A 15,147-nucleotide genomic window follows, 5' to 3' on the forward strand; every position below is an offset into this window, starting at 1 on the left:
CGTAAACATACATAACTTCATCATTTTGCGTAGAGGCATGTTTCAAAGCAAGTGACCCATAACGTAATAAATGCCTGATCAGACAAACCACAGTACTGGGCTGACAAGGACGTATCCACTGCCACATACATAAGATCCCCGTTCATAATTTAACGGGCTGGTTGGTCCCCGTTCATAATTTAACGCTTTCCAACCATGATCTAACCCGTTCATAATTTAACGGGCGGATTGGTCCCCGTTCATAATTTAACGCTTTCCAATCCTAACATAATTTGGTCACAAGACATTTAGCATACCTCAAAAATTTAAAATATTTTCTTTGCACGTCAACATACTTACTTGGCATTGAGGGATTCGTTGGACTTCGATCGGGGCCGTTGCTGCACATACTAACATGAAATCACATACTTAACTTGCACCCCTTAGACGTAGAAATCATACTACTCTCAAGTTCAATCATTACTTAGGACGTTCTAAAATTTCCCATGACACGACCTTGGCAAAACCATGACATCAAAACCGTGCTAAAATATTTTTCCCAAAATATACAAGACACGGACCCCGTGCCTACCTCCGTGTAGGGGTCCGTGTAGACTCGGGTAAAAAGGTTCGGAAAGAAGGGTGGACACGGACCCCGTGCCAGGGTCCGGATAAAGGTCCGTGTAGACTCTGGGAAAAGGTTCCGAAAAGAATTAAAGGCACGGACCCCGTGCTTGGGTCCGTGTATGGGTCCGTGTACACTCGGGTCCTAGACACTGCTGAAGGATCAAAGGCACGGACCCCGTGTGGGGGTCCGGGTGAGGGTCCGTGCACCCTCGGGACAAGAAAACTTACGAAACTTCTGTACATGTTTTGTTTAACGCTCTCGACTCGATTGTACGGACTATGAGTGGACACCTCGAGACCCATCTTAGCTTGCCATAACATTAAAACACATTCGTATGGACTCCCAAAACAATAATGTTCACCTTACGACGCATATCGTACAAAAAGAAGACAATTGACACCGAAATGACTTCCTACGTCTACCCACTATTTCAAGTGCTTAACGACATGAAACGAAACTCCAATAACACTCCTAACAACATGATAACCGTACCTAAACGCAGCAACGATCGCCCGTCGATTCCCAACGGAGCCTGCAACAATTAAACTTCAAGAACACAAATTTTCATAAAAGTTGCAGTTTGAGCAGTCCCACGAAAAACGTCATAACTCACTCAATTTGCATCCAAAAATCTCGAATTTTATATCAAAACGAAGGTATCGAAAAGTTCTACAATTTTGTAGTTGAAAGTTTTCTCAAATTTTCGACGGAAAAATCGCAGTTTCGAGAAGAACAGCAAGTTACGAGATTTCAGATCTAAAAAGTATTTCAAACGCATTCAAATCAGTTTCCGCTCAAACGACGAACGTCATACATAAATTTTCACGCATAAAAATACACAACGCATACTATGACAAGATCGATGCAGAAAGAACATAATATACGTGCCTTTTGATATTTAAAAAATACCGTACGACGACACCGAAGCGGAGATGGAAGCGAGGTTGATCCGGGACGAACGTGGCGCTAAAATCTTCGAAGGAAACACACGAAAAATTGCTGGAAATCGAAGAGGGAAGGGGGCGGCTGCTTGAAGGAGTAAGAACCCTAGGTTTTCTCTCCTCAAAATAATAAAAACTGAACTTAAGGTGAGTGTGTATGTTTAGTGTGTGTAAAAACGTGTAAGTGTGTGTGAGTGTGTGTAAAGTGTGTGTGTTTTAATTAGGAGAAACTCTTAACTAAATAAACTATTTAAAATAATAATAAAAAGTTAACACACACTAGTTGAATCAAACTCTACAATTAAAATATCTACACACTAATTTTAAAGGTCTTAAACTCTTAATTCACTCAATACATTATTAAAGCTTTAAAAATACCAACAGCTTAATAAATTATTTAAAACGCCCCATTCTCAATTTAAAATAAAATACCACATTTTAAATTGCCACAAATCGTCACCGGGTCTTTTCCTCAATCCCGCCTCGAATGATCGCCTGAAACATGGAACTCGAAAGACATTTTAACGTGCATCACATAAACATAGATAATTTGAAAATAACGCATTTAAGTAAATCATGCATCGCTAAAACTCATTTAAAATTAATTTAAATGATTTAATAATTAAATGAATGCATGGGTTATACGTGTATTAAATTTGGGCACTACAAATTTTGAATGAAAGCTTATCCTATTTGTAGACGGGTGGCAAAAATCTTACCATTATTTGATTGATATCCTTCCATAATTTAGAGATGATTCTTACATAAATTTTGAGATACTCCTTCCATAAATATTGAGATGCTTTTTTGTTGAAAAACCTATCTTGTACGCAATATTTCCTTCTAATTAAGTTGATATCCAGCCTTATTTTCAAATTTACTGTGTATCTTGCACTGTATTTCAAATTTTATGTATTTATTAGCTTGAAATTTTTTTTGAATACATGTATTATTTAATATTTTCGAATTTATTATTTTTACAATAATACTATAATTCGAAAATAAATTCTTATACATGTCCATATTTAAAAATTACACTCCCAAATTTTTTCGGGTTGGTGTCGGGTAGACCTAGCCACGGGCCGGGTCCAGGTCGAGAAAAGCCCGACCCTTAATCGGCCCCTCATGACTGGTTATAGAACCGGTGGTCCGGGTCCTGGCCCTGTTAATTGAAGGGTTCGGTCCGATTTGGCCTGATTCAATTTATTTATTTATTTTTACAAAATTTTTAAAAAACAAAATTAGTTTTTAAAAAATACTTGCACATGTGTGTGTATATACTATATATATGCATTTGATATTGGAGTTGGTGGTTTTTTCATGGTGATTTATTATTTAATTTATTAATTAATTTTTTATTTTTTGCTCGTGAAAATGGTACAAAGAGCATTGAGTGTCCAAATATTGACTATTTCTGCCGCAATTGATTACATATTTAATTTTTCAACCTACCCATTCAATGTGTTTATTCTTGGACTTGAGAGAGATCATTTTATTATTGTTGACTATATATTAGGCTTGTAATTTCGTGATATTCTTGTTTCTACTGTCATTAAAAAGTAAATAAAATAATATTGTGAAAATATAAGACTTTAAGATACAGTGAGTATTTTATTAATGTTGAAAAATTATTAAGTCGTTTTATTTATTTGCATTAAAAAATTAATATAAATAATTTAATATGAAATATTAAAAAATCTGCATAATAAAAAATAAAAATCAAACAATGAAAGTAAAATTTATAATCATGTTTCTTTTTTAAAAAAATATAAAATAAGAAAATATCAACTCGACTGGTACCCCTCGACCCATCGGGACAACGAGTTTCGTAACCATAAAATATAACCAGTCTATGGTTGGGTAGTTACGATCACGGTTCTTGTCAAACATGTTGACCTGGTTAATCGGCACGTTGACCATTGGCTAGATCCGGTTCGGGTCCGGGGTCAGAGCCGAACCATGGCCATGTCTAGTGTCGGGTACTAAAATTAGTACCCATCATATATTTAAAATTGTTTTTTAGGTTTTAGATTTTTATATAATTCATTAAAGAAATATTAGTAATGCAATAAAAAAACTGACGTTTTCTCATTGTAATTTTTATATATTTATTATTACGACATTTTTTTTTCAAAATATCTGGCATATACTATTATCATAATTAATTTTCATGTATAGCGATTTTCATCAAATTTAATTAATTTTATATATCATAAATAATATTGAGGACAAAGATGTCAATTAATGATTTTTTTTTTCTTTTCATATTATGGAATTATCACTTCACTTTAGAGTGATGTATTCTTCACATTGACCAACATTTATCAATGGCCTATTTGATATTGATGGGCTTTTAAAAATATACCAACCATGGAATGAAATATGATTAATAATTTAATTTATCAAAGTTTATCAAACTATGCCTAAAAGTAATAATTATGTTATGTTGGTTGAAATCATGAAAATGAGAGAAAAACGTGTTTAATGGGCAATTCAAAACTTTTAATAATTATATATGTAGCAAGAATTTAAAATCATACATTAATTTCATACAATATGGAGGTTCAAGTGAATGCACAAAAAAACCTGATGATTTGTAGCTCATTTGACACCAATGTCTCAAATCTGGCAGTTGCAGAGCCAGAAATATGACTCTATTCGGGCTAGAATTTTAAAATCTAGAATCTTTTAATATTTTAAATTGATCTACCCGAGTTAATATCAAATTAATCCAAAATTTACACATAATTTTTTTAAAAAAATTGGGTCACCCGAACTAAAGCCCAAGTGTAAACTAATGTGGCTCCGCCACGGAAATCTGGGACGATATCTATGATTCGAAATCCAATTATAACAAATGTATGCGTGCTCAAAAATTAAAGGACCATTAGAAACTGGCTCCTTACAAAATGTATGCGTAAGAATGTATCTACAAATTACAAGCATTTATCGAGTTTAAATCAAAGGAAAAGTTGTAAATTCTTCACCGAAAATTTTGTACCCGCAATTTAAATAATCCAGATACAATTCATATATTATATAAGGCAAAAACTTGTGTGAAACGGTCTCACGGGTCGTATTTGTGAAACGGATATCTTATTTGGGTCATTCATAAAAAAATATTACTTTTTATGCTAAAAGTACTACATTTTATTGTGAATATGGGTAGGGTTAACCTGTCTTACAGATTAAGATCCGTAAGACGGTCTCACATGAGACCCACTCATTATATAAACTACAAAATATCACAACCTAAAAAGTATAACGAACCCATCTTGCCAAATATTTCAAAGAAGAAAGATGAATTGCAAATTTTCGATACTTATGAATTTGAGGTTACAGAACGATGAGCAATATCGCAATAAGAAGGCGCCAAGTAATTTTTTACATGGTCTAGCATGGAGTAATGCTGAGAAAATATGTCATAAATTATAGAAAGGATCTCATGTTACATCTCTTAGTTCTGATGATAACAAACAATAACTTATTGTACTAGATCAAACTGTCTTTGCACATATTACTGATACGTACTGAAAATTCAGAAGAAGTCATTCAACCAGTCTCAAAATAAAAAGCTATCCAACCATTTCAGTCTTACCAACTGATATACTCAACCTCTCAAGCATACAAGTCTGTGACTTAAGTATTACCCAGTCGTTCACCCTATTGAATAACTTTTGAAAACGGTATAAGTCACTCGTCTTTCAAGGATCTCTCCTACTTTATCATAAAAGTTGACTATCTGATTTTGCTCTACATACAAGAAATCAGAATGTCATGGCTCGAGACTAACGCGTATATGACATCCGACATTGTCTAGCATTTTCATTGAAAAGAATAAGCATCATAGCAAATAGCCAAAATCATACTAATTCATAAAAGAACGTTGTCTTTACATATGAGAAATACGAATAATGCGGACGCTGTTCTTACAAAGACAAGTACGAAATGCAGAAGCTAATAGGAAAAACTATAACCTTGAAATCAAAGATTTGGTATTCATGACTCTGGATTTATTCACCAGCCACAAAACTGATCGTGTTTTGTCTCATTCACCCGTTCTTCATTATTATCCGGGGAGGGAAGTAAAGAGTGGTGAGTATTTTGGGAAATATTCAGCAAGTGAGGATTGATCTAATTCTAGAATAACATATTATACATATCTTCTAAAAAAATTATAATGCATAACGAAATTCAACAGAACAATATTAACAAAATTTAATACTTATCGTATCCGACATAGAATATATCAGAACAAAATCCTTATCAAATCAGAACGTATCGGAACAAAACCTTATCAGATTTTATCGAAACAAATCACATTATAATGATCATGAGATATTCTTGATTTGGACTCCCTGTGTGGATTTTTCCTGTAAATGGGCTTCTTATGGGGATTTTTCCCGCATCCGGGATCTCTCTAGGGCCTTTTGCCATAAGCAGGATCCCTTTGAACTTTTTCTCTCACAGGATTTCTCGATGCACCATTATTTGAATAATTTCAAACGGATGTATCACGTAGGAATGAAAGAACATTACAAAATGGAATGGACAGACCAAATTGGAACTAAATAGATAGATTGACTCATCAAATCGAAACTTATGAAAGTAAGGCATATCATAAAGCAATACAAACTGAGGAAAACATATAGTAATCGATCGAATCTAAAATCTTATATCATACTTTATAACAATACATAAACCCACTTACAGCTGTTTTGAACGAGCAGTATAAACTTGATCAAAACTTGGATGGATCCTATGCAAATTCTGGACAGAACTCGACAATGGTTCAGACGACACTTTGTAGGACCAAACGTTTGCCGCTTTACTAAAAGTTGGAAAAAATTGCATCTTACAGATCGCATTCGGGAGGATAAGTTCATCCCCCAGCACAATCTCTGCACAAATTCATTTTTTCCGTGTCACTCAAGAGCGCTAGGGAGGCTGAAATTGCCTGCCCAGTGCACTATGATAAATTGATTTATTTTTTGTTTCTTCTTATTAGTACTGGGGAGGGTAATTTTGACCGCCCTACCCATCCCAGCGCGTACTCTTCGAATTTCAGCTCTTAAATCCACCTTTCTAGATCAAATTACCAACTCAAACCAAAGACATGAAAAACAATTAATACGAAGAATATTCAATGAAACAAATAAACATAGACACAACATAGACAAAACATGCATGAATTAGACTCAAAATGATAAAATAAAATGCTTAAAAACAACATACATCAACAAATAATCTTTATATTACTACCATAGAAATAATTTTTAAGTTAGAAAAGTTTCAAATTGAATATCAGAAATTAACTTATAAATTAAATAAAGGATTAATTTGATGTATTTATACATATTTAAACAAAGTAGCATCGTTGCCCTGTGTAAAGGTTAAGGCATTGTTTGGTACATGGGATAAGGGTGGGATTGATAAATAATCTCATTTATCCCATGTTTGGTATCTTTTTAAAAAACCCATGATAATATCATAGGCTCTTGATAAATAAATTTTAAGAAGGATAAAACATCCTTTGTAAGAGGTGTGATAATTTTAATGTAATGATAAAATACATTACAAATTACATAATTACCCCCAATTTAAATGCATTTAATTTAATGTTAAATGTTTATTAAATACATACATATATACAAATATATACACACACAAATATATATATATACACACACACACATGTATATATATATATATATATGTGTGTGTGTGTCTCTATATATATATATATATATATATATATATATATATATATATATATATATATATATATATATATATATAATTTAAAAATTGAGATATGCAGATACAAGATCTTGATAACAGTGAAATATAAGTTTTTGTGATAGGGTTAATTTTGTCATTACAATTCAATATATAAATTTAACCACTCTTGTTAAAATCATACCAAACATTCAACATATTATCTTATCATTATACTTATCCTTGATTTATCCTTATACTATATATACCAAACTGTACCTAAAAGGATAAAAATTGTCAAAACAAATCATGTAAATTTGTTATTTTATATTATGATATTTTAAATAGTAAAAAATTAGATATTTTTGGTTTATTTCGCTTTTGAAGATTTGTAGGGCACGTAAAATCTTCAATAATATTTAATATCACATTAATATGTTATGAATTTTCGGCAATTCTGCAATATTCCACGAAATAGGACTAAAAATCAATAAAGATAAATTTAATTACCAAATTTGACTCTATGATCGGAAAACCGACATAATAAAAGGAAAGATTTAACTATAACTTTCAATTAAAACCTAAAATAGGTAGGGGAATGACTTTAATGATACTACTAGAAAGCTGGGTCGTAATTGTCCAAAAGCATATAAATGTGTTCACGATCGTTTTAAAATAAATTCTATCGAGTCAATTACTTCAGTGTTGCATCCCAATTAATTTAGCTTTATTTAAGTCAAATTATAAGCTTTCTCAAAATCATGGTCCCATCATTGAGTACATGATACCGTTTCACAGATCTTAATCAATGAGACCGGTCAACCCTATCGATATTCACAATAAAAATAATATTTTTAGCATAAAAAATAATTTTTTCATAGATGACCCAAATAAGAGATCTGTCTCACAAATACGACTCGTTAAACCATCTCACACAAATTTTTTGTCCCCGTCATTTAGGTATATGTCATCGTATAACATTCAACCATTCGTGGCTTAAGCTTAAAAGTTGAGAAAAAAAGTTTAAAGTAATTTTTTTAGATAAACTTTTAATTTATTTTTTAAAATGAATTTTAAATTTTATTTTAATTAATAAGTTAAAATTTTAACTAAAAAATTACTCTAAACTTTTTTTCTCAACTTTTAAGCTTAACTGCTTAAGCCAAGAATGGATTTTAAATTTTATTTTAATTAATAAATATTAATTATATAAAATCTTTCACAAAAAGTCTAAACGCGTTAAAATAAAATTGCTCATGTACCCTTCATTTATTTGCGATTAGGAGATAACATTTGACCTAACAATGATAGGCAAAAATTTGCTCCACATAATTTGTGATTTTCAAACTTATGTTTTTTATAACTTGAAAATTTATAAATTTATTCTTTAATATATGTATGTTTATGTGTTATTTAATCTATTAATCGACTTGATATAATAAAAATTACAAGGAAAACTAAAAATATTTCTTTTCATACTTAATATCATATAAACATTCTTAAAATTTTAATTAAAACTTAATCGTTACGTCATCACGTATATGACTTCGTTGTAATATATATTTATATCTTATGCTCAAAGAATTATTGATACCTTAAAATCTCAAATCACCATATACATACATATACATATACATATATGTGTATACGCACAATATACATACATACATACATACATACATACATACATACATACATACATACATACATACATACATACATACATATGTACATGTATGTGTACACACACACACATATATAATCACTCATCATCCCATATAATATATAAGGGATTTATATCTTATGATGAAAGAATTATCGATTCCTTGAAATCTCCAGTTCATAATATTAGAGTAGATGTCCTGTAAACTAATGGTTCGCTAAAGAATTTATCGACTCAGTTGTAATAAATAGTCTTTATTTTAATATAATTTAAATTTCATGAGTTCATTTTGCTTTATAGTATAAACATGCAATCGACACAGATAAAGATATTGATTATACTTTAATACAAATGAATCATAATTCGATTTTGAAACTCATTTTTAAACATTGTCTACATTCATTCCTACTCGATTACGCCGCCAAAAAACAGATAAAGACCGCTTGAGCTTGAGACTAGCATCCGCAATGTTGTGTACCTTGTTTCACGCTAAGAGCATAGAGATGTCCAATCATGCAGATGTGTAATTATATGATGATTGTACCGAAAAATCATTCCATAGACTTTCAAGTGGTTATCATTTATCGAGAGGAAAAGTCTGTAGTTGTGATTGTACATAATTAGTCCTTACGACATAAGACAACAATGAGACTCTACACAGTAGTATTGTACTTTGACTCGTTTACCGACTCCCCGAAAATCACAAGGTGGCGAGGTTGGGTGAAATTGCGACATGTGTAGGAGCCAGTGCATTGTAATCGGGGATTCATCGTTCACCTACGAGTGTGGCTATCCTATGTGATCTAACGAAATACTAGTACATGAAATCTCTGGAAAAAAGTATAAAATGTACATTAGGGACAAGGGTTATCTAGTTGTGCATGCGATGACACTATGAATATTTCATGATTGTATCACATAGCTATTGAATCTAATATGCAACCCTCGATAAACCAATGGTTGCAGATTCGATCGCAATATATGAGATGAAGAGACCGTACTGTACGTTAATCATAATCGATTGGTTCTTGCAAGCACTATCAGTGATACCTAGAAAATCATCGTGCCGATACTACTAGATGCTCTTATCATGATTCGATGAGTTTAATCAGAAAATGATTTCTGATATTCTCATGATTAAATGTTGATACATGGAATGCGACAAATTAGTGTAAGTCCGAATAAAGAAAAATGTCCTGAATCACAAAGAGTTGTTAATCCACAACTAGCTGTATCCCTGAATCATTGAAGGTCACACAAACACTTGATCATTTTTCATGTTGAGAGAATAAATTCAAGGAGTTGAATATATGATAATTAAAAATTGGACAGAATAAATTCAAGGAGTTGAATTTATAAAAATTGAGAGTTTAAAATTATTAAACTCAAAGGTTGAGTTTATTAAAGATTAACTAAATGTAATGGGAGAATGTATAATGTGTTTGTAGGAGTAAAAGTTCAACATGCTACTTAATTAAAATTCTTAATTGACTTTGATATATTAATTAATTAAACTAGTTGGATTTGTCAAAATTAATAAATATGTCCATTAATGTTAATTAAAAAACTTAACCCATAATTAATATAATTAGGTTAAGGATTCATATTTTAGTAAGGAGGCATAATCCTATCCTCCATGGCATTATAATTTTAGAAAAGCTCTCCACTCAAGCTCTCCAATTTTAGCCCACTTCAAAGTTTAAGGGTTTGAGCCATTTTGGTTTTTTTCCTCTCAAACATTAAAAACTATCTAAATTTCTAGTGAAAATTTAGAAGAGCAAAAAATATACTCAAGTCGTGGACCTTTAGGAGGATTGAAGAAAAGAGAACAAGAAGATTGTTCGTATAGAATACTACGAGAGCTATATCTGCAAAACTCAGAATAGCTGGTGTCGAGTGATTTATTCACTAAATGTATAATTACTAACACGCTATGAATATTTATGTTGTTTAAATCATAAGAGTTTCGAAAACCATTATTTTAATGTCAAAAAAAATTTTTAAAACTTTCGCTGTGTTTTGGATACAAGAAAACCGATTATCCAACGTATAACTTTTGCAGATAACAACATAATGAAATTGTAAAAATAGGAAAAATATTTTTTGTCTACTAGCTTGTTAAATTTTAGATTTTAGTCCATCAAGTTTTTAAAATTTGGTTTTGGTACACTAGCTATTAATTTTCGGTTATTTTGGACATTTACCGGTGTGACGTCGAAAAATACTGATGTAGCGCAGAAAAATAACGTCGAAAATTACACACTTGTCATATGTCACATCATCAATTAGACAAAATAACCCAAATTAAAATTTGGTGTACTGAAACTATAATTTGAAAACTTGATGGACCAAAAATTAGACAAGATAATGGACCAAAAAAAATCAAATTTCCTTATATAACATGCAAGAAAAGAAAGTGTTGGATATCATTCAATAAAATGATCAAATATCGTACATCAATAACAATGAAGGTTCCACATAAACTCTGTCCAGTTCAATCTCGAATTGAATCTTGAAGAAAAACAACAAAATATATTCCAGTGCATCAGACTCGATAATCATTCAAGCACGAAAAGATCGAGCACACAAAAGATTATGTGGTTCGATCAATCGACCTACGCCCACGGCAGCCAAAGGGAAAATTTTCTTTATTGATATGAATGAAGAATTTATTTTCATCATGCTCCAGCAAAAACTGAAGCAGGGAGAGAAAAAAGTGCTCATCCTACCACTTGTTATCTATATACACCAAACAACTAACTCAACCACTGTTTAACAAATTGATTTCATTGCCAAGTGATTCAAGTCCATTCCACCTCATTCCCCTTCAACTTTTATTGCATGCTTCCCACTTCATTCGGTGCTCATTCCAGGAATATGACCAAAAAAGATAGAAACCATATGTAAGAAAGTTTGTTTTGAATTTAAGTGACGTCCGTTTTTCGATATTAATTGTAGCGAATTTAAATGTGTCGATATTATTTGATATTCGTGACTTGTTTTTGGATTGATTATTTAAAACGATGAATTTTATATCTATGATTTCAAATCATTCGATTGGTTTGAATGAGCTAAATTCAAGTTAATTTCAATCTACTCTATATCAAACTAAGCAATTTACTAACTGTGATGGATTTCAAATATTCTCAAGATGCATGTAATTTGAAATTCGTTCTTCAAATCCATGTCAAATCAAATCTTTTTCACCAAATAAACCACTTACATCCAAATGCAACCTCGATCTCCAAAATAGAAATAATTAATTAAATAATATTAGCTTGTGAGAGAAGTATTCATATCAGCAACAAAATATTCAGACAATTATATAAAAAAAATATCAACCAAACTGATCGAGTTAGAATATAATAACGAAATTAACTTCCAAATTGAAATTTTTTGTTAGGATCAGAGATTAATTTACAGATAGATGAATAAATAATTTCAACAATTTGAAACTATTTCGGTTGGATTAGCAACACTTAAATAAAATTCCTGTGAATTTGTTTCTCATTAAGTCAACAGCGAAAATTGTCCGAAAATAGACTGACTAAAACTATTTGAACAATATACTCCAATCTTATTCAAAATGAGCATTCAGATTTTATACTCTCAATTATAAGGATTTCACAATGAAATTTATAAGCACAAATCGATCCTCAATTGATCATATAATAACTTATAAGCGTATGTTTGTTTTGATCAGTTGGGATTGCAGAATCTTTTTCAAGAGATTAAGAGAGATTTAAAAGTTTTTCATATAGAATTCATTTGTTTCGGTCTTATTTTTAAATCATATATCAGTTTCCAAATACAGATTTTATTTTTGTCATGTCATCATTTTTTATGATAGATTCCAGTAGTGTGTAGGTATTCTCACATTCCGTGGAGAGATCAGTTACTATTGTTACGAAAAATTTTATCTGATATTTCAATTGGACTCTAATTCTTAATCACTAAATATATTGATAATATTCATAGTATGTTTGGATTTGAGTTGACTGATATACTAAAATAACCTGATATCAGTTGGGCTTCTTCATTTGTCATTTGATCAGTTTGTCTATCAGTATATTTTTTGCTTTTGAATAGCACATTATCAGTTTGAATCATTATTCAGTTGAACTCTGGTTGATTTAAAAAACTTTTTCTCGTGAATATTCAAATTTATTCTTGAATTCAATTTATAATCTCTATTAATATCCATTAAATCAGCAACCTCGTTAAATCAATTATGTAATATCCTAAACACTTATGTAACCCTAGGATATGTCGTATGGACACTTTTTTAATGAATTGATCTGCATAAAGTTTCTGAAGCAGATCGCCTATTACGGAGAGTATGCATCAGCACCGACAAGACCATGTGCATAATTAAATTCTAACACTGTTAGAATAAGTGTTATTATATTTAAAAAAATCATTAAAAAAATAAAGCATTAAAAAATACATTGGGATAAATTCTAACACTAGAAGTGTTTTTATATTTGAAAAAATCATTTAAAAAATAAAACATTAAAAAATAAATTGGGCGAATATTATCCATATCTTCTGTGTATGTTCTTGTCACGTAGACCTCCGTTTCAAATATATATATCAGTTTATTTTTTCACACATATTAAAAAATATTAAAAATAAGTTTCTATTTTGTTCTTATTTAATTCATTCAAAAATGATTGAATGCTTTACAAAACTTAGTTAATAACTATATTAGAAAAAAAAATATTAAATATAAAACTTGACTTCATATTAAATTACGAAAGCAACTCTAAGTAATTGAGATGATCATAAATTTTTTTTTCTTCTCAAAACTAACATGGAATCCATGTATAAGAAATCAACACAAAAGTTACTGTTTCTAAATTACTTGAAATATAATGAGCTACCTATATAACAAACAAAATCAACACAAACTGTCAAAAATCTTTCCAATATAGGTGATATGGTAAAGTTAGAATCAAATATTTATTATTAGGTTAAAAATTAGAACTGTTATTCAAGACGAAAACTTTATTTTCTTATATTCGTGAGAGCGTAGAGTGTACTTTCTTGGTTTTTAATGGATCGTGCTGTTAGGCTCATGAGTCTGAAGATGTACGTTTCTATCTGGCGGTGTTATCTCATATCCTTTAGAGACCAGTCTTACTATTTTCCTACCATCAGTTTTCTCCTTATCAGAGACAATATTACTCGTTAAGATCTGACGCTACTCTTTTACGACTCGTCTAGTCAACTAGATCAAGCGGCACAACGTCAAAGCATGAGAACTTCTGAATTGTGTAATATATATTTTTATATAATATATATATTAAAAATTGAAATGTAATAGAATTTTTATTGAATAAATGTACTACATTTTTTATTGAGATATAATGAAATATTTGAAAGAGTTTTTTCAATTTTGTAAACTTTTTTAATATATTTTTCGCTTTAAATTTTTCAACCAAAAAAATTAAAGAAATATTTTTTTAAAAAAATAAAATAATCGAACTGGATCCGAAACGGCGGCTAACAGGACCTGGAAACAAACCCTGGTTCCATGACCTGGACCGTAATCAGCTACGGGCGGACTGGTTAAAGGTCGGGATTTTCTCCACCCGGACCGAATTGAATCCGGCACGTGGCCGTGTCTAGAGAAAGATAGAGCTACATTATTGATAGACCATAGCACATGAGGCAGCGACTTCAAAACTATTGACAATGGCGCCATTTCCCTTATAACCAGCTATGCTACATCTGTGATAAAATTTACATTTCAATGAACGAAAATTAAGTTTCACTTTCTGCCCTTGAGTAGCATTGATTCCACTTTAGTCCCTTTCGTGGAAATACCCAAATTGGTTGCGTGAGTTGTCTGCTTTTGTATCGTTCAATTAAATAATGAAAGTTTGGTCTTATATTAATTTTAATTGTTTTTTTCCTTTTAGCTAGCTCGAACAGATTGTCTAAATTCATATATATATATATATATATTATATATATATATATCAACTTGGATAGAGTTCATAAGAATTGTATATATAGACTTGAACAATCATCTCTTTATCTAATTTTTAGGATGAGTTAGGTCAAAATCTCAATATTAACATGATATCTGAGCATAGACTCGTCGTAATATGTTGGACTGTCCATAATTGAGTCATTCATTAACATCTCCACGCTCTAGTTGTTCATTTCTGGACTTAAATGTGTGTGTTAATTAAGATGTCCAACATCGGTTG

The sequence above is a fragment of the Primulina eburnea genome, chromosome 11, assembly GCF_022965805.1.
Source record: "Primulina eburnea isolate SZY01 chromosome 11, ASM2296580v1, whole genome shotgun sequence".
Taxonomy (NCBI): domain Eukaryota; kingdom Viridiplantae; phylum Streptophyta; class Magnoliopsida; order Lamiales; family Gesneriaceae; genus Primulina; species Primulina eburnea.